Raw genomic sequence first — 18918 nt, 5'->3', positions numbered from 1 at the left:
ACGTGTTCTAGCTAACTTATTGTCTCTAAAAAGAATACCCTAAGGTGAATGTCGATTCTGCGACAAAATACAATTAATCATAAAAAGAGTGCAATCACTCACGATAACTCTTCGAGTCATCAATGCTTTCACGAAGTCTCATGCTTCAGTGAAGTCTTATACAATCACGAAGTCTCACGCTTCAGTGAAGTTTTATGCTTTCACGAGGTCTCACGCCTCAGTGAATTTACACACTTGCACGAAGTCTCACGCTTCAGTGAAGTTCCTTACTTTTCACGAGGTCTCACGCCTCAATGAAGCTTCTCGGCTCATCCCTTGGATGGCTAAACAAACTGCTCAAAGAGCGAAGGAGTATCGACATACTAAGGAACTTACAGTTTCCCCAAAACTTGGATTAGACCACACATCTCATTTTCCAAAACTAATATTTAATCCTAAGCTTGCATCCGAGATTATTATCTTTATTTAAAGGTTTAGAGGTTGTTTAATATCTTATGAATTTTCCTTGTAAAAAAAAAGTTTCCATTTAGTCTTATCGTAATTCCTATGAGTTTCAAAGATCCCATAATCCCAAGTAATTCCCAGAGAATGTCTCGATCAACTAAAACAATAACAAGGCCCGAACTCCGTTCGTCCCGTCAAACTTTCTAAAAAAAAAACTCATAAAAGTTTGGCATGACTTGCCCGTTATCCTCACTCACCAGCACCACAGATATATGTGTAATAGCATAGTTAAATTAGCACAGTCCAACAATCATGGCTCATATATCAACACATCCTAGATTAACCACGTAGCACTTAGCATATAGAGCAGATATCACACATCCTAAATTAACCATTTAGCACATAGCATGGGATTCAAACTCAAAAACAGTCAATAGATGAATAATCATCATTGTCAGCCGAAGCCTCAGAAAACATTTTCCCAGTCAAACACAAACAAGTGCATAAATAATAAATCAAGTCGAATGCGTCGACACCTAAAGCATTAGCTAATAGTTCAGTGAGTTGCCCTCACCTGTAGCTCCTCCAGGGTTCTCCTCAAACGCTCCTTCACAATCCACGCCTTGTTCTTCGGGAAATTCCTCGAAAGAACCTTTAGAGCAAAAACCACCGAATTCCATCATAATCAGTCAGAAACTCAGCAATCAATACTTACTAAGGTTACACGAAGTATCATATACTCCGAGGTACAATAATCTAATGAAATCGGACAAGTTTTCGAAAAAGAAATTTTCTTCCCCCCCTAGGGTAGCTCACGGCCACACACAGCAATTGTGTGCGCCGACTTTTCTTCGATCAAACTTGGTTCCTAGGTTATTATTAGTCGTAACTAAGGTGAATCTAAACTCGGAAAAATTATCGGATCGAAAACTGTCGCAGGGGTATTTTGGTCAATATTTTTAGCTCAGAATTTCAAAATTGAAATTTTGAAAAAAAAAATTGGATGGGGACGTCAACAACGACGTTTATGACGACTAATCCTACTAGCACTAAGCTAAGTCGATAGTTTTCAGCTTAAAGGATGAATCTTTGCCTAAAAATGGGTATTTCCTATAGAAATGAATTCCGGCGGCATTTCGGCGACATTCGGCAAAATGTAATCCGCTAGAAGTACTCTTGGGCACGTAGGGAAGAGGTTTAGACACTAAAATCAAGCTATTTGGACAGTTTTACAAAAAGCTCCAAACTTTGAGCACAGAAAGACATAGAAGAATACGACAGAATTGACGATCAGAAGTGAGGGATAGTATCTATACCTCGTAGTCTTCAAGTAGCAACGAACTGTGAAGCAATCGGGCAAGAAACGACGAAAATCTTCTCCTCCTCCTCCTATGTTGCTCGCGGGTTTGGGGAAAGAAATGGGTAAGTTTTGCCAAAATTTCTCATTTTCATGCTATTTATAGGTTTTGGAAAATGCGGAAAAATGAAAATTTCGCGATTCCGATTTTTCTGGCTTCATTCTCCGTGAATTCTAAGATAGGTTTTGGCAACAGAATTCCAAAACTCAAAAGAGGTTTCTTGGAATTGAGGTAAACGATTCAAAGTCAGTGTAAATCCATTTTACCCGAAAAACTACTTTTTGCAGTGAATGTCAGAAGAGAAAACTTCCTTCTGAAGAAAGATTGGAAACATCAAGATAAATGGGTGGACGCGTGTGGAATCTTCATTTGAAGCTCCGAATAGAAAAATTCTTCATCAACCGTTCATTTTAGGTTTCTTGAACTATCAGTGATTCAGTTTCGGCAAACTTCCGAGTATTGGAATTTGACGTTCGTACATTCCAGGGTTTCGTATCGAAATGCTTGTTTATAGACGAATAAGAGAAGTTCTAACATTTCTCTGAAGATTTTTGGAATTAGTTTCCATCGTGTCTTAAAGTGTAAATTAGCTATTTACTAGCGTTCTTGACCTAGGTTTAAGCGAATATTAATCGTGCTATAACTTTTATCGATTTTGATACAATCCTTAGACTTTTCCTGAACTTTCTCCTTCATAAAATTTATTTCATTCAATAAACTCTTGTTCAGGTTTTCCTTCACGATACATCAAACCTATCGTGAATAGGAATTTTATTCACTTATCCTAAACTTTAAAACTTGGGTCTTACATTACTACCCTCCAAAAAGAAAGTTTCGACCTCGAAACTTAGGGTTCAGTAAAAAGTTCTGGATACTGTTCCTTGATCTTTTCTTTCAGCTCCCATGTCGCATCACCGGTGTCTTTGTTCCAAATGACCTTCACTAACTCGATCTCTTTTCCTCTCAACTGTTTTATCCTTGTGTCACCAATGCTAATTTGCGGTGTATCGAAAGACAGATCATCCTTCAACTCAATGTCATCCAGCTCGATAACATGTGTTGGATCAGCAATATACTTCCTCAGTTGTGACACATGGAATACATTGTGAATGTTTGATAGAAAAGGTGGTAGTGCAATCTGATAAGCTACCGGTCCTACACGACGAGTAATCTGATAAGGTCCAATGAACTTTGGCGTAAGCTTTCTTGACTTGATTGCTCGACCAACTCCTGTAGTCTGGGTAACTCGCAGAAATACATGGTCTCCTTCTTCGAATTCTAGAGTTCTGCGCCTTTGATCTGCATAACTCTTCTGTCTACTTTGAGAAGTCTTCATTTTCTCTCTAATCTGCTTGATCTTCTCGGTTGTCTGTTGCAGAAGTTCTGGTCCTACTAACAAATTCTCTCCATTTTGATACCAACATAAAGGTGTTCTACACTTGCGGCCATACAAAGCCTGATAAAGTGCCATACCCATGCTCGTATGAAAACTGTTGTTGTATGTGAACTCAATCAATGGCAATAGGTTATCCCAACTGCCCTTGTTGTCTAACATGCAAGCTCGTAGAAAATCCTCCAATGATTGGATAGTTCTCTCAGTCTGTCCATCAGTCTGTGGATGATAAGCAGAACTTAATCTCAGCCTCGTTCCCAAAGCCTCCTGAAGAGCTCCCCAAAAATGTGAAGTAAACTTTGGGTCTCGATCGGAAACAATACTTGTTGGCACTCCATGAAGTCATAGAATCTCAGCTATATATATCTCTGATAGTTTCTCCACGTTGTACGTAGTTCTCACACGGATGAAATGAGCCGACTTAGTCAATCGATCCACTATTACCCAAATCGAATCATATCCCTTCTGAGTTCTTGGCAAAGCCACGACGAAATCCATCGATATGCTATCCCATTTCCATTCTGGTACATCCAAGTTTTGTAGCATACCTGAAGATTTCTGATGTTCCACCTTCGCTTTCTGACAGGTTAAACATGCAACTACATACTCAGCCACTTGTCTTTTCATTCCTGGCCACCAAAAATTCACCTTCAAGTCCTGATACATCTTTTTCATTCCAGGATGAATGCTCAACTTGCTCTTGTGACCTTCGTCCATAATCAACCTCCTCAAGTCAGGGTTGTTAGGTACCCAAACTCTATCCTTACACCGTAGGATATTGTCACTTCCTACCTTGAATTCCGGGTCTTTACCCTGAATTACCAAGTTCCTTTTCCCGAGTAGAAATTCATCTTGTAACTGTTGGTCTCGGATTTCTTCCATCAATCCATTGGAGATTCTGATCATTCCGAACTTCAGTTCACCCTCGGATAATCTCACATCTAAGCTCAAATCTCGAAATTGTTCCAGCAGTTGCAGCTCTTTAACCATCATTGACGAGATATGCATCTTCCTGCTCAAGGCATCAGCAACAACATTAGCCTTTCCGGGATGATATTGTAGGGTAAACTCGTAATCCTTGAGAAATTCCATCCAGCTTCGTTGTCTCATGTTCAGCTCCTTCTGCTCGAACAAGTACTTCAAGCTCTTGTGATCACTGAATATGGTAAAATTGCATCCATATAAGTGATGTCTCCAGATTTTCAGCGAAAATACGATGGCAGCGAGTTCTAAGTCATGAGTCGGATAGTTCTTCTCATGAACCTTCAGTTGTCGTGAAGCATAAGCCACCACTTTCCGATGTTGCATCAGCACACATCCTAAACCTTGATGCGAAGCATCACAATACACTTCATACGGTTCCTCTGGTTGCGGTAGGACGAGTACAGGTGACGTCGTCAAACGTTCCTTCATCGTCTAAAAGCTAGTTTCGCACGCTTCGGCCCATGCAAAAGGTTGATCCTTCCTCGTAAGTTGAGTCAAAGGTCCAACAATCTTGGCGAAATTCTCGATGAAACGACGATAATATCCCGCCAAACCGACAAAACTCCTGATCTCAGTCACAGTCCTTGGCCGTTCCCATGACAATACAGTCTCTACCTTTGCTGGGTCCACTGCTATACCCTCTTTAGAGATCACATGGCCTAAGAATTTTACTTCTTCGAGCCAAATTTCGCACTTAGAAGGGTTGGCGTACAACTCTTTCTCCCTCAGCACTTGTAAACCTTGACGCAAGTGCCCCTCATGATCCTCAGCATTCTTTGAGTAAATCAGAATGTCGTCGATAAACACCACGACGAATCGATCTAAGAATGTATGGAAAGTCCTGTTCATGTAATCTTTGAAAATGGCAGGTGCGTTTGTCACCCCAAATGGCATCACTAAATACTCATAGTGTCCATAACGAGTTCTGAATGCCGTCTTCTGGATATCCTCAGTCTTTACTCTGATCTGATGGTAACCCGACTTCAAGTCTATCTTTGAGAATATCGCAGCTCCTCGCAGTTGATCCATCAAATCATCAATTCTAGGTAACGGGTACCTATTCTTGACGGTTACTTTGTTCAGTTGTCGGTAGTCGACACACAATCTAGATTTCCCGTCCTTCTTCTTCACCAATAAGATAGGCGCTCCCCATGGTGAAACGCTTGGTCGGATAAATCCCTTCGACAGAAGATCCTCTAGTTGAGACTTCAATTCCACTAACTCCGCAGGTGCCATCCGATATGGTGCAATCGAAATCGGCCCTGTTCCCGGTACGATGTCAATAGCAAACTCAATGTCGCGTACACGCGGCAATCCAGGTACATCGCCAGGAAAAACATCCGTGAAGTCTCTCACAACTGGAATATTGTTCACTTCCGGATTCCCTTTACTCTCCAAGCTTAGCAATACGGAATACTCTTGAGATCCTTCATTCAAAGAGACGCTAATGTGATTGGCGGATAGATACTCGGAAAGATCCGAGTCAGGAAATACCACTCTCTTTCAGTTGCAGTCCAAAAGACAATGATAGTGGGACAACCAGTCCATTCCTAGGATAACATCTAGGTTCTTAAGAGTTAGGCACACTAGGTTAGCATGGTAGACTCTATCTCTATATGTTACTGGACAATACATACATGCCGTATTAGCAAGTAGAGTTTTGGCAGGGGTGGTAACTATAAGATCAAAGTTCAAAGCAGTAATAGGAAGTTTTAATCTGGTCACACATTCCCTAGAGATAAAAGAGTGTGTTGCACCGGAATCGAAAAGTACAGTTAGGAGATTACCGTCAATCTCGCAGTCTCCCCTGATCAGACCGTCAACTCCTTCAGTATCTTCACCATCCATGGTGTAGACTCTTGCTTTAGCAGCAGGACGCTTTCCACGAGCAGTGTTGACAGTTGGTTCCGTCTTGGGTGCTCTGCACTGTCCGGCAGTATGCCCCAATCTGTTACAATTAAAGCATTTGGGCCTCGTATCGGGACAAACATTAGCATAGTGCCCCGGCTTCCCACATCTGAAACAGGTCATCTCCCTGTTCAAAGTCTGACCTCCAGAACCACCAGCAGTACCCACCATGGGTCTGTAAGATCCTGAAGCAAATCCTCTACCAGCAGGACGTTGGTACGGCCTCCTGCTCTGAAATTTCCCTCTGCCTTGAAAGTTTTGAGAGCCCGACCTCATCGGCCCTCCTGTTCCAGCACGATTCAGCCTCTTGTTCTTCATCAATTCCACTTCTCTCTGACGCTGATGCTGATCACGTGCCTCCTCGGCAGCACGCCTCATAGCATTATCGTTCGCCTGTGCAGTCACAGCTTGGGCCATAGTGGCCATCATCTCAGCTAATTGGTTAGTGTTCACCATGTTCTGTTAAGTCAAACAAACAGTTAGTACTCATCATAAGATAGCATCTAACATAACTATACAATATGATTAAGCAATAACTTCAATCAAGTCTAAGCGAATAATCGCTTGCAGACAATCAATTTTCACTCTTTACAGAGTCACACAACCTAGCACAGAAGACCTATTCCCCAAAGACTCCCAAAAGACTCGGCAAGCTCTAATACCACAATGTAACACCCCGATTTCGGTGGCGTCACTTTAGTAACCAAAAAGAAACTTAAAGCGGAAAAACATGAATATTTTTTTTATGATAAAATTAAAGACTGAAAGAAATGAAACTCAACAACAAAAGATAACAGAACTAATATACAATAATATTTACAGCCCCCGCTGTAAGAAACAAACCACGTCACGAGTATCCTCCAGTGACGGGAAGTAGTAGAATGTAACGCCCGTAGGCAATATGTACAATCCAAAGGAAAAGTTAAGTGTCCGCAACACCATCCCTCAAAATTGAGAATAAGTTAGCCCAAACGGCCTAAAACAAGACCCCCTAGTCCAACCAATTCTCTGTGATTTCCATAGAGAAACCACACAAAAAGCTATCGGCAGGAAACTACCCTGTTCCCAAATAGAAACGTGACGGTCAGAGCTAAGACTCTACTCCTACACTAATCCTGTCTCGAGGAGCTCACACTAGCACTCAAAACTACATGCTAGCGTGATCGTCGTCCGAATCTGAATCCAGAACGACCAAGTCTATGTACACCATCCTACCTCCTCTCGCTACCCCGATGCGCTCCTGTACTGGCCTCACGGGCTTAGGGCCCGAGCCAAAATCATCGATGATAGCAACAGTGGGTGAGCTGGACTCCGCAGAAGTCCCTCCCACAGGCTCCTCCTTTGAGGGGTCCTCATCATCAGAAGATGACGGTGGTGGTGGTGCTCCTACTCCTGGTCCGCAGTGCACGCCGGGTGGCAAGTTGAAGCTCACAGTGTACCTCCTCAGCACTCCCTCCGTCAAGTGTCCCAGTCGGTCGATGCGGTCCTCCATAATCCTCCCCGAATAAGTCGCACGGTGGCCAGCGGGGTCGACCACCCATGAACCGGGGTCATCCTGGTCCAGTATCTCAAACCGGGTCCCCCCCGAAGGGTGGACCATTGTAAACCAGTCCGCCATGGACATCTGACAATGGGCGTAGTCCGCCAAAGCACACACAGAAGACGCGAGGGTCAACTCCAAAGAATTATGTAAATAATAAATCCAATAGGTAAAGATAAGGAGTAGCCACTTAGGCTTATAAGTTAGAGATAGCATCCTAGAGTTGTATATTTCACAATGAATATAAAAGACGATAATAACAATCAGCATGCATCAAATAGGTTTAACAAGTATCAATCACACTCAGCGACTAAGTTAGTATGCATGTTGCGTGAAATGCAATGCCGGTTGACAAGATGCATTCCGGAAGGATGGGCATCAACGAGTCAGCCCTAGCATCAGCCACGGTGGGACCATTTCTGCTCGCGTGTCTCTTATACCACACAAAGTGTAGTCAGATCAGCAGTGAACCCGAAGGTCTGCCATTTTCGTCTGCTACTAAGAATCACCGCAGTGTTCTTATATGGAAATCCGGGTCTTATGACCATTTTGGAATCCACCGAGGTCCAGTATCCCGCCGTGTATTAATCTCAAAATGAGTGCATGAATGCAAAGTGATTAGCCAAACAACGTCTCCGACCTCACTCGACACGTCGCCACGTGTTCTAGCTAACTTATTGTCTCTAAAAAGAATACCCTAAGGTGAATGTCGATTCTGCGACAAAATACAATTAATCATAAAAAGAGTGCAATCACTCACGATAACTCTTCGAGTCATCAATGCTTTCACGAAGTCTCACGCTTCAGTGAAGTCTTATACAATCACGAAGTCTCACGCTTCAGTGAAGTTTTATGCTTTCACGAGGTCTCACGCCTCAGTGAATTTACACACTTGCACGAAATCTCACGCTTCAGTGAAGTTCCATGCTTTTCACGAGGTCTCACGCCTCAGTGAAGATCCATGCTTTTCACGAGGTCTCACGCCTCAGTGAAGCTTCTCGGCTCATACCTTGGATGGCTAAACAAACTGCTCAAAGAGCGAAGGAGTATCGACATACTCAGGAACTTACAGTTTCCCTAAAACTTGGATTAGACGACACTTCTCATTTTCCAAAACTAATATTCAATCCTAAGCTTGCATCCGAGATTATTATCTTTATTTAAAGGTTTAGAGGTTGTTTAATATCTTATGAATTTTCCTTGTAAAAAAAAAGTTTCCATTTAGTCTTATCGTAATTCCTATGAGTTTCAAAGATCCCATAATCCCAAGTAATTCCCAGAGAATGTCTCGATCCACTAAAACAATAACAAGGCCCGAACTCCGTTCGTCCCGTCAAACTTTCTAAAAAAAAACCTCATAAAAGTTTGGCATGACTTGCCCGTTATCCTCACTCTCCAGCACCACAGATATATGTGTAATAGCATAGTTAAATTAGCACAGTCCAACAATCATGGCTCATATATTAACACATCCTAGATTAACCACGTAGCACTTAGCATATAGAGCAGATATCACACATCCTAAATTAACCATTTAGCCCATAGCATGTGATTCAAACTCAAAAACAGTCAATAGATGAATAATCATCATTGTCAGCCGAAGCCTCAGAAAACATTTTCCCAGTCAAATACAAACAAGTGCATAAACAATAAATCAAGTCGAATGCGTCGACACCTAAAGCATTAGCTAATAGTTCAGTGAGTAGCCCTCACCTGTAGCTCCTCCAGGGTTCTCCTCAAACGCTCCTTCACAATCCACGCCTTGTTCTTCGGGAAATTCCCCAAAAGAACCTTTAGAGCAAAAACCACCGAATTCCATCATAATCAGTCAGAAACTCAGCAATCAATACTTACTAAGGTTACACGAAGTAGCATATACTCCGAGGTACGATAATCTAATGAAATCGGACAAGTTTTCGAAAAAGAAATTTTCTTCCTCCCCTAGGGTAGCTCACGGCCACACACAACAATTGTGTGCACCGACTTTTCATCGATCAAACTTGTTTCCTAGGTTATTATTAGTCGTAACTAAGGTGAATCTAAACTCGGAAAAATTATCGGATCGAAAACTGTCGCAGGGGTATTTTGGTCAATATTTTTAGCTCAGAATTTCAAAATTGAAATTTCGAAAAAAAAAATGGATGGGGACGTCAACAACGACGTTTATGACGACTAATCCTACTTGCACTAAGCTAAGTCGATAGTTTTCAGCTTAAAGGATGAATCTTTGCCTAAAAATGGGTATTTCCTATAGAAATGAATTCCGGCGGCATTTCGGCTACATTCGGCAAAATGTAATCCGCTAGAAGTACTCTTGGGCACGTAGGGAAGAGGTTTAGACACTAAAATCAAGCTATTTGGATAGTTTTACAAAAAGCTCCAAACTTTGAGCACAGAAAGACATAGAAGAATACGACAGAATTGACGATCAGAAGTGAGGGATAGTATCTATACCTCGTAGTCTTCAAGTAGCAACGAACTGTGAAGCAATCGGGCAAGAAACGGCGAAAATCTTCTCCTCCTCCTCCTATGTTGCTCGCGGGTTTGGGGAAAGAAATGGGTAAGTTTTGCCAAAATTTCTCATTTTCTTGCTATTTATAGGTTTTGGAAAATGCGGAAAAATGAAAATTTCGCGATTCCGATTTTTCTGGCTTCATTCTCCGTGAATTCTAAGATAGGTTTTGGCGACAGAATTCCAAAACTCAAAAGAGGTTTCTTGGAATTGAGGTAAACGATTCAAAGTCAGTGTAAATCCATTTTACCCGAAAAACTACTTTTTGCAGTGAATGTCAGAAGAGAAAACTTCCTTCTGAAGAAAGATTGGAAACATCAAGATAAATGGGTGTACGCGTGTGGAATCTTCATTTGAAGCTTCGAATAGAAAAAGTCTTCATCAACCGTTCATTTTAGGTTTCTTGAACTATCAGTGATTCGGTTTCGGCAAACTTCCGAGTATTGGAATTTGACGTTCGTACATTCCAGGGTTTCGTATCGAAATGCTTGTTTATAGACGAATAAGAGAAGTTCTAACATTTCTCTGAAGATTTTTGGAATTAGTTTCCATCGTGTCTTAAAGTGTAAATTAGCTATTTACTAGCGTTCTTGACCTAGGTTTAAGCGAATACTAATCGTGCTATAACTTTTATCGATTTTGATACAATCCTTAGACTTTTCCTGAACTTTCTCCTTCATAAAATTTATTTCATTCAATAAACTCTTGTTCAGGTTTCCCTTCACGATACATCAAACCTAATCGTGAATAGGAATTTTATTCACTTATCCTAAACTTAAAAACTTGGGTCTTACAATGTGGGACTACAAATAGACTACATAACATAACAATTCTCCCACTTGGAGTCTAATTGTAGTACTTCTTGTAAGCAATAAGCTAATATGCTCTCCACCTAGTGTAGCGCCTTCGTCTTCAATTATCTTCGAAGGCCATCTGAGGCAATGCAAAGCCTCAGCTTATCAGCTGTAACAGTCTTGGTCAACATATTAGCTGGATTCTCTGATCGTAAGATCTTCAACAGAGATAATTCTTCATCATTGATAAGTTCTCTGATGAAGTGATACTTCATCTGTATGTGCTTGCATCTGGAGTGAAAGACAGGATTTTTTGCAATGCAAATAACACTTTGACTGTCACTAAACAATGGAGGAACATCTTGTTCTTGTTCTTTTCCCAATTCTTTGAGAAAACTCTTCAGCCATATCATCTCCTTGGCTGCTTCTGTGGTGCTTTTTCCACCATCTGAGTCTCCTCCTAGATCTGCATCAGAAAACCCCTGTAAAGTGAGATCATTTCTTCTAAAGCATAGGCACATTCTTGAAGAACCCTTCAGATATCTCAGTATCCACTTTAAACCTTCCCAATGCTCCTTCCCAGGGTTTGACATGAATATGCTGACAACTCCCACTGCATGTGCTATATCAGGTCTGGTACAAACCATAGCATACATCAAGCTCCCTACTGCAGATGCAAATGGAACTGTTGACATGTGATTTTCTTCTTCATCTGTCTGTGGGGACTGCTTCTTTGAAAACTTTAAGTGATTCCTCAAAGGGGTGCTTCTGGTATTGGCATCTCCAACATTGAATCTGTCAAGTAACTTTTCAACATATTTCTCTTGGGACAACTTCAGAACACCTTCTGATCTATTTCTTGAAATCCTCATACCAAGGATTTGTTTGGTTGGACCAAGATCCTTCATCTCAAAGTTTTCTGACATCTGTTGCTTCAACCTGTCAATTTCAGTCATATTTGATCCTGCTATCACCATGTCATCAACCTACAAAGCAAGAATAATATAACTATCAACAAATTTCTTAACATAGCAACAATGATCCATGTCACATCTATTAAAACCTGAGTTGCTCATAAACTCATTAAACTTTTTGTACCACTGTCTCGGTGCCTGTTTCAGACCGTACAAGCTTTTGTGAAGCTTGCATACCAGATTCTCCGTGCCTGGAACTTCAAAACCTTCAGGTTGTGTCATATAAATTTCTTCTTCCAAATCCCCATGTAGGAATGCAGTTTTAACATCTAACTGCTCCAAGTGAAGATTCTCTGCAGCTACAATACTCAGGATAACTCTTATAGTGGTCATTTTGACAACTGGAGAAAAAATCTCTATGAAGTCAATTCCTTGCTTCTGCTGAAACCCTTTCACTACAAGCCTTGCCTTGTACCTTCTGCTGCCATCAGATTCTTCCTTCAGTCTATAGACCCATCTGTTCTGTAGAGCTTTCTTTCCTTCTGGTAACTTGGTCAGAGACCATGTTCCATTCTTCTGAAGGGACGTCATCTCGTCTTTCATTGCTAACTCCCACTTGATAGAGTCATTCCCCTGCATGGCTTCACCAAAATATTCTGGCTCTCCAGCATCAGTTAACAACAAATAATTCAACGAAGGAGAATACCTTTGTGGTGCTTTCGGCGTTCTTGTAGATCTTCTCACTTGAGTTATAGGAGTTTCAATTACTGTTGTTGGCTCTTGTTCTAGCTCAACTTCTACCCCATCATCCTCATTCTCGGGATTAATCTGGTTTCTTTTGCCTACATCACTTTCTGAAATTTCTTCCAATGCCACTCTTTCAGAAAGTTCCAACTGTTTACTTGAACTCATAGATTCTGCAGAAGACCTGTCTTTATAAAGCACACTTTCATTAAAAGTGACATTTCTACTTCTAATGATTTTCCTGTTTTGTTCATCCCAAAACCTGTAGCCATACATATCAGACCCATAACCAATAAAGAAACATTTTATGGCCTTGGGGTCCAATTTGTCTCTCCTATCGGAGTCTATAAGAACATAAGAGACACAACCAAAGACTTTCAAATGTGAAAGACTTACACCCTTTCCAGACCATACCTCTTCAGGCAACTGATAATCCAAAGGAACAGATGGTCCCCGATTTATCAGGTAAGCTGTTGTATTAATGGCATCTGGCCAAAACATTTTTGGCAACCCGGACTGGATTCGTATACATCTAGCCCTTTCGTTCATGGTCCTGTTCATTATTTCCGCGACACCATTTTGCTCAGGTGTACCTGGTATTGTCTTGATCATTCTGATCCCATTTTCTGAACAAAACTTTTTGAACTCTTGGCTGTCATACTCCCCGCCATTATCAAATTTTCAGACTCTTAATCTTCAAGTCTGTCTGATTTTCAACTTCTGTTTTCCACTTTTTAAACACAGAAAACACATCAAATTTATTTTTGGGAAAATAAACCCATACCTTTCTTGTTGAGTCGTCTATGAAGGTGACATAATAGCGTGAGCCTCCAAGAGATTTCACTGGGGCTGGACCCCACACATCTGTATGCACCAGTTCGAGTTTTTCTGATTTTGATTTCCTGCCTGCTTTTGAGAAGCTAACCTTTCTCTGTTTTCCCAAAATGCAATGCTCACAAACACCAAGATCAACATGCTTCAAATTTGACATCTTACCCTTTGATGCCATGATCTTCATTCCTTTTTCACTCATGTGTCCAAGCCTTTGATGCGATATAGATGAGCTATTGACAGCTTCAGTTACTGCTATCATGTCCTCCTCTGCAACCGTATAAAGGGAGCCTCGTTTCTTTCCTCGAGCTACAACCATATTGCCTTTCGTTACCTTCCAAGCTCCACCCCCAAAAGTGGTGTGATAACCCTCATCATCCAACTGGCCTATAGAGATCAAATTTCTCTTTATTCCAGGGACATGTCTGACATTATGCAATGTCCAGAGAGGTCCATTAGAGGATCTGATATCAATATCACCTCTTCCCACAATATCAAGTGGTTTTCCATCTGCAAGATAAACCTTTCCAAACTTTCCAGAGATATAGTTAGATAATAATTCTTTTGAAGGAATAGTATGAAAAGATGCACCTAAATCTATAACCCATGAATCAACAGGACTATCCAAGCTGCAAATTAATGCGTCTGCTACTTCCTCAGTTGCTGCATTAGCAGATACATCATCATCTTGCCTCTTTTGGTAATTCTTCTTCTTCCTTGCGGCTTTGCATTGATTGGTGAAGTGACCTTTCTTGTCACAATTCCAGCAAGTGATGTCATTCCTGACTCTTATCTAACTTCTTCCTCTTGATTTTGATCTGCCTCGGCCTTTGGGCTTGATTGTGACTCTTCTGGCTACCTCTTCCTCTACTTTCAGTATTCAATGCTGAACCAGAAGCGTTTGAAGACTCTCCTGAATCTTTCCTGCGAATATCCTCGCTTAAGATCAGGTCTCTGATGTCATCAAACTTCAGCTTGTTATCCCTTGCAGAGTTACTGACCGTAGTGACAGTTGCAGCCCAACTATCCGGTAAGGATTGTAACAGACTCAAGGCCATCAATTCGTCGTCAAAGGTAATCTTCACTGACGATACCTGCGAAATAATTGTATTAAAGCTATTAATGTGTTCAGTTACAGAGTTACCTTCTCCCATTCTGAGATTGAATAGACGTCGTATCAGATGTACTTTATTGGCGACAGATGGCTTCTCGTACATATTTGATAATGCTTTCATCAGATCTGCAGTATTCTTCTCATTCACAATGTTGAACGCAACATTTTTGGATAACGTCAATCTGATCACACCAAGGGCCTGCCGATCTAACAGATTCTAGTCTTCCTGCTTCATGTCGTCTGGCTTCTTCCCTGTCAAGGGTTGATAGAACTTCTTTTGGTACAGATAGTCCTCCATCTGCATCTTCCAAAACCCGAAGTCTCTACCATCAAACCTCTCAATCTTCACCTTCCCTTCTTCCAGCGCCATTGCTCCCACTTCTTCCTCTAAACTGAGGATCTATCCCACGAACCTAAAGCTCTTGATACCAGTTGTTGGGAGCAATAATAGAAAGGAGAGAAGAGAGAAAGAAAAATCACACAGGAATTTTTAACGTGGTTCGGAACACAATGTGTGTACCTACGTCCACGGCTACACTAGGTAGTAATATTTCTTTTGGTGTGTATAATGCTTACAATGAGGTGCTTATATATAGTAGGAGTAAGTCAACCTCCTCCTTATTCTAAGCAATGTGAGACTTACAAATAGACTACATAAGCGATGTGGGACTACAAATTGACTACATAACATAACATGGAGAAGGCTAACCTAATGTTAATTAATGCAGGACTTCAAGAGGAAGTGGTAAATCTGACAAGAAAGCTTGAAGCTACTCACAAATCACTTAGGATGCTGAATAGTGGTTCTGACATGCTTGATGAAATTCTAAAAGAAACTAGCAAGCAAGGAGGAAGTTTGAAGGGAATTGGCTTTGACCACAGGACAACAAACAAAGAAGATCAGAAAGGACCAAAGAAATTTGTTGTTGCTACAAAACAATCTGAATTCATGAAGCCCATGAATTATCAGTTGCCAGATCCATTTCCCCGACATGTGCCTCAACATGTGAATCTCCAGCTTAAGATTGGCAAAACTGCACCTTGGAAGGGTCACTACTGTGGTAGGAATGGTCATATAAAGCCCTATTGTTTCAAGTTATATGGCTATCCTCAGATCCGCAATAATATCAAGCCTTCAAAGCCTACTCAGGTGAGGAAGCAATGGAAGCCCAAGAGTGAAGTCAGATGTCAGGTAGCCTACACTTCATTCAGAGCATCATCAAAGGAAGACTGGTATTTTGATAGTGGTTTCTCAAAGCACATGACAGGAAACAAGAGCTTCCTGCAAGACATCAGAAGTCACTCCAGCAACTATGTCACCTTTGGAGATGGAGCTAAAGGGAAGATCAAGGGAGTAGGGAAGCTTGTGACCACAGAATCTCCTAATCTGAATTATGTGCTACTAGTTAATGGTCTAACTGCAAATCTGATCAACATAAGCCAACTCTATGACCAAGGGCTTGATGTGAAGTTCAATAAAATAGAATGTATTGTGACTGCAGATGATGACAGAATTGTGATGAGAGGAGTCAGATCAAAAGACAATTGCCAAGGAAGATGAGGTTAATGTATGGCATCAAAGACTAGGGAATCTCAACTACAGGAGCATGCAAAAGGTTATTGCTGATGAAGCAATAAGAGGTCTTCCTAAACTAAGCTTGGGAGAAGGAAAGATTTGTGGAGAATGTCAGATTGGAAAACAAACCAAGGTGTCACACAAGGTGCTCCAACATCAGACCACGACAAAGGTTCTTAAATTGCTTCACATGGATCTTATGGATCCTATGCAGGTTGAAAGCTTGGGAGGAAAAATGTATGTATTTGTCTGTGTTGATGATTTTTCCAGGTATACATGGGTTGAATTCATGAGTGAAAAATCAGATACTTTTGAAATATTCAAGAATCTATGCTTGAGACTTTAGAATGAGAAGAATAGTGTGATTGTGAGAATCAGAAGTGATCTTGAAAGAGAGTTTGAGAATTTAAAATTCTTGGAGTTCTGTGGATCAGAAGGAATAAGTCATGAGTTTTCTGCCCCCATCACACCTCAGCAGAATGGAATTGTTGAAAGAAAGAATAGAATTCTCCAGGAATCAGCAAGAGTAATGTTACATGCTAAGAAGATTCCAAACAAGTTCTGGGTTGAAGCTATGAGTACTGCCTGTTATATACATAATAGGGTCACCATTAGAGCAGGTACATCTTCCACTCAGTATGAACTATGGAAAGGTAGGAAGCCTACTGTAAAATACTTTCACCTATTTGGAAGTAAATGTGTAAGACCCAAGTTTTTAAGCTTGGAATAAATTAGTGAAATTCCTTATTCACGATTAGTTTGATGTAACGTGAAGGAACACCTGAACAAGTTTATCGAATGGAATTAATGTATGAAGGAGAAAGTTCAGGAAAAGGCTAAGAATAGTATTAAAGTCGATATAAGTTATAGCGTGAGTCTTATTCGCTTACGCCTAGGGCAAGAGCGTTAGTAAACGATTAATTTACCCTTAAAGCACTATAGGAACTAATTCCAAAAATATTCAGAGGAATGTCAGAATTTCTCTTAATCCTTTCCATGACAAGCGTTTCGATACGAAACCCTGGAATATACGAAGGTCAAATTCCCATACTCTGAAGTTTGCCGAAACCGAAACCCTGATTGTTCAGAAACCCTAAAATCAACGGACGATGAAGACTTTTTATATTCGGAGCTTCAAATGAAGATTCCACTCGCCCACGCCTACTTCTCTCGATATTTCTAATCTTTCTTCAGTAGGAAGTTTCTGCATCCGAGGTCAAAATCATAAAGTGCATTTTTAGCCGGTACACATTAAAAACAAGCCTCGAAAACATAAAATCATACTGCTATTTCTTTGAAGAATTAGACGATTCAGCGGGAAGAATATCGTGTCTAAAATACGTTGGAATCAGTAGGAAAAATCGGAATCGCGAAATTCTCATTTTTCCGCATTTTCCATTTCCTATATATAGTATGAAAAATGAAAAAAAAAACAAAAAAATCACAAAACACACACACACGGCCGTGGGCTTCCAAGGGGGAAGGAGGAAAAGTGATTTTTTCCAATTCTTGACCGATCGTCGTTCCGTTCGTTGCTACGCGTAGGCCTCGAGGTACTGATGTTATTTCTTTCTTCTGATCTTAAATTCCGTCGCTTTTTGCTATGTCTTTCTGTGCTCCAAGTTTTGAGCCTTTTTGTAAAACTGTCCAAATAAGCTGATTTCAGTGTCTAAACTTATTGCCTACGTGTTCTAGAGCATGAATATTCGGTCGTTTTCTGCTGAATGTCGCCGAAATGCCGCCGGAATCAATTTCTATGAGAAATACCCATTTTTAAGCAAAGTTGCGACCTTTAAGCTGAAAACTCACGACTTAGCTTAGTGCTAGTAGGATTAGTCGTCATAAACGGCGTTGGTAACGTCCCCATCCAATTTGTTTTTCGAAAATCCAGTTTTGAAATTCTGAGCTGGAAATAATGACCAAAATACCCCTGCGACAGTTTTTGACCCGATAATTTTTCTGAGAGTTTCCCTGGCCTAGATATCGCCTAAGAATACCTAGGAATTGATTTAGATCGAAGAAAAAGTTCGAAAACCCTATTTTCCATAGTGGCCGAAACCTATTTGCTTGGGTACCGTGTCCAAAAATAATTTTTTTGGGTCTCTATGACCTGAGCCATTGCGTATCTCTTTCAATTGTCAAAATTTTGGCGCCGGTTTCGTGTCATTCCGAGTTCTGTAGCTCGAGTTATGCATGTTTTAGCGAATGAAGTGTTTTTGTACAAAACTTGAAACGAGTCAAAACTCATCCATTCGGGAAAAGCCCTTCCATTCGTGCCTAGATGTTGTACTCTGAAGCTTCTTGGGCTTTGTATAACTTTAGTTAGTATTGTTTCGATTATATCGACTTAATTTGATTGATTTCTGTGAATTTGTCCTAAGGTTCGTTTGAGGAACTTTGTGGATTCGAAGAAGAAGTTTGTGAAGGAAGAGTTGAGGAACAAGCTGGAAAACCTACAGGTGAGGGTTTCTCTCTGAATGCTAGATAATGACTTAGGTGTCGACGAATTCGACTTGATTTACTATTTATGCACTTGATTTTGCTTGATTGGGAAAATGTTTTCTGAGGCTACGGATGACAATTGATAATCTTTTATTGCTTGATTGTTGTTGAGGTTGATTCACATGCTAAATGCTATCTGGTTAATCTAGGATGTGTGATATTTGCCCTATATGCTAAGTGCTAAATGGTTATTCCTCAATGTGCTGTTATATGTACCATGACTGTTGGATTGTACTGTTTTGAATATGCAATTACACATATATCTGTTATTCGGCAGAGTGAGGATAACGGGCTGTTATGCCAG

Source organism: Lotus japonicus, chromosome 6 (assembly GCF_012489685.1).
Source record: "Lotus japonicus ecotype B-129 chromosome 6, LjGifu_v1.2".
Lineage (NCBI taxonomy): Eukaryota > Viridiplantae > Streptophyta > Magnoliopsida > Fabales > Fabaceae > Lotus > Lotus japonicus.
This window is presented reverse-complemented; position numbering follows the sequence as displayed.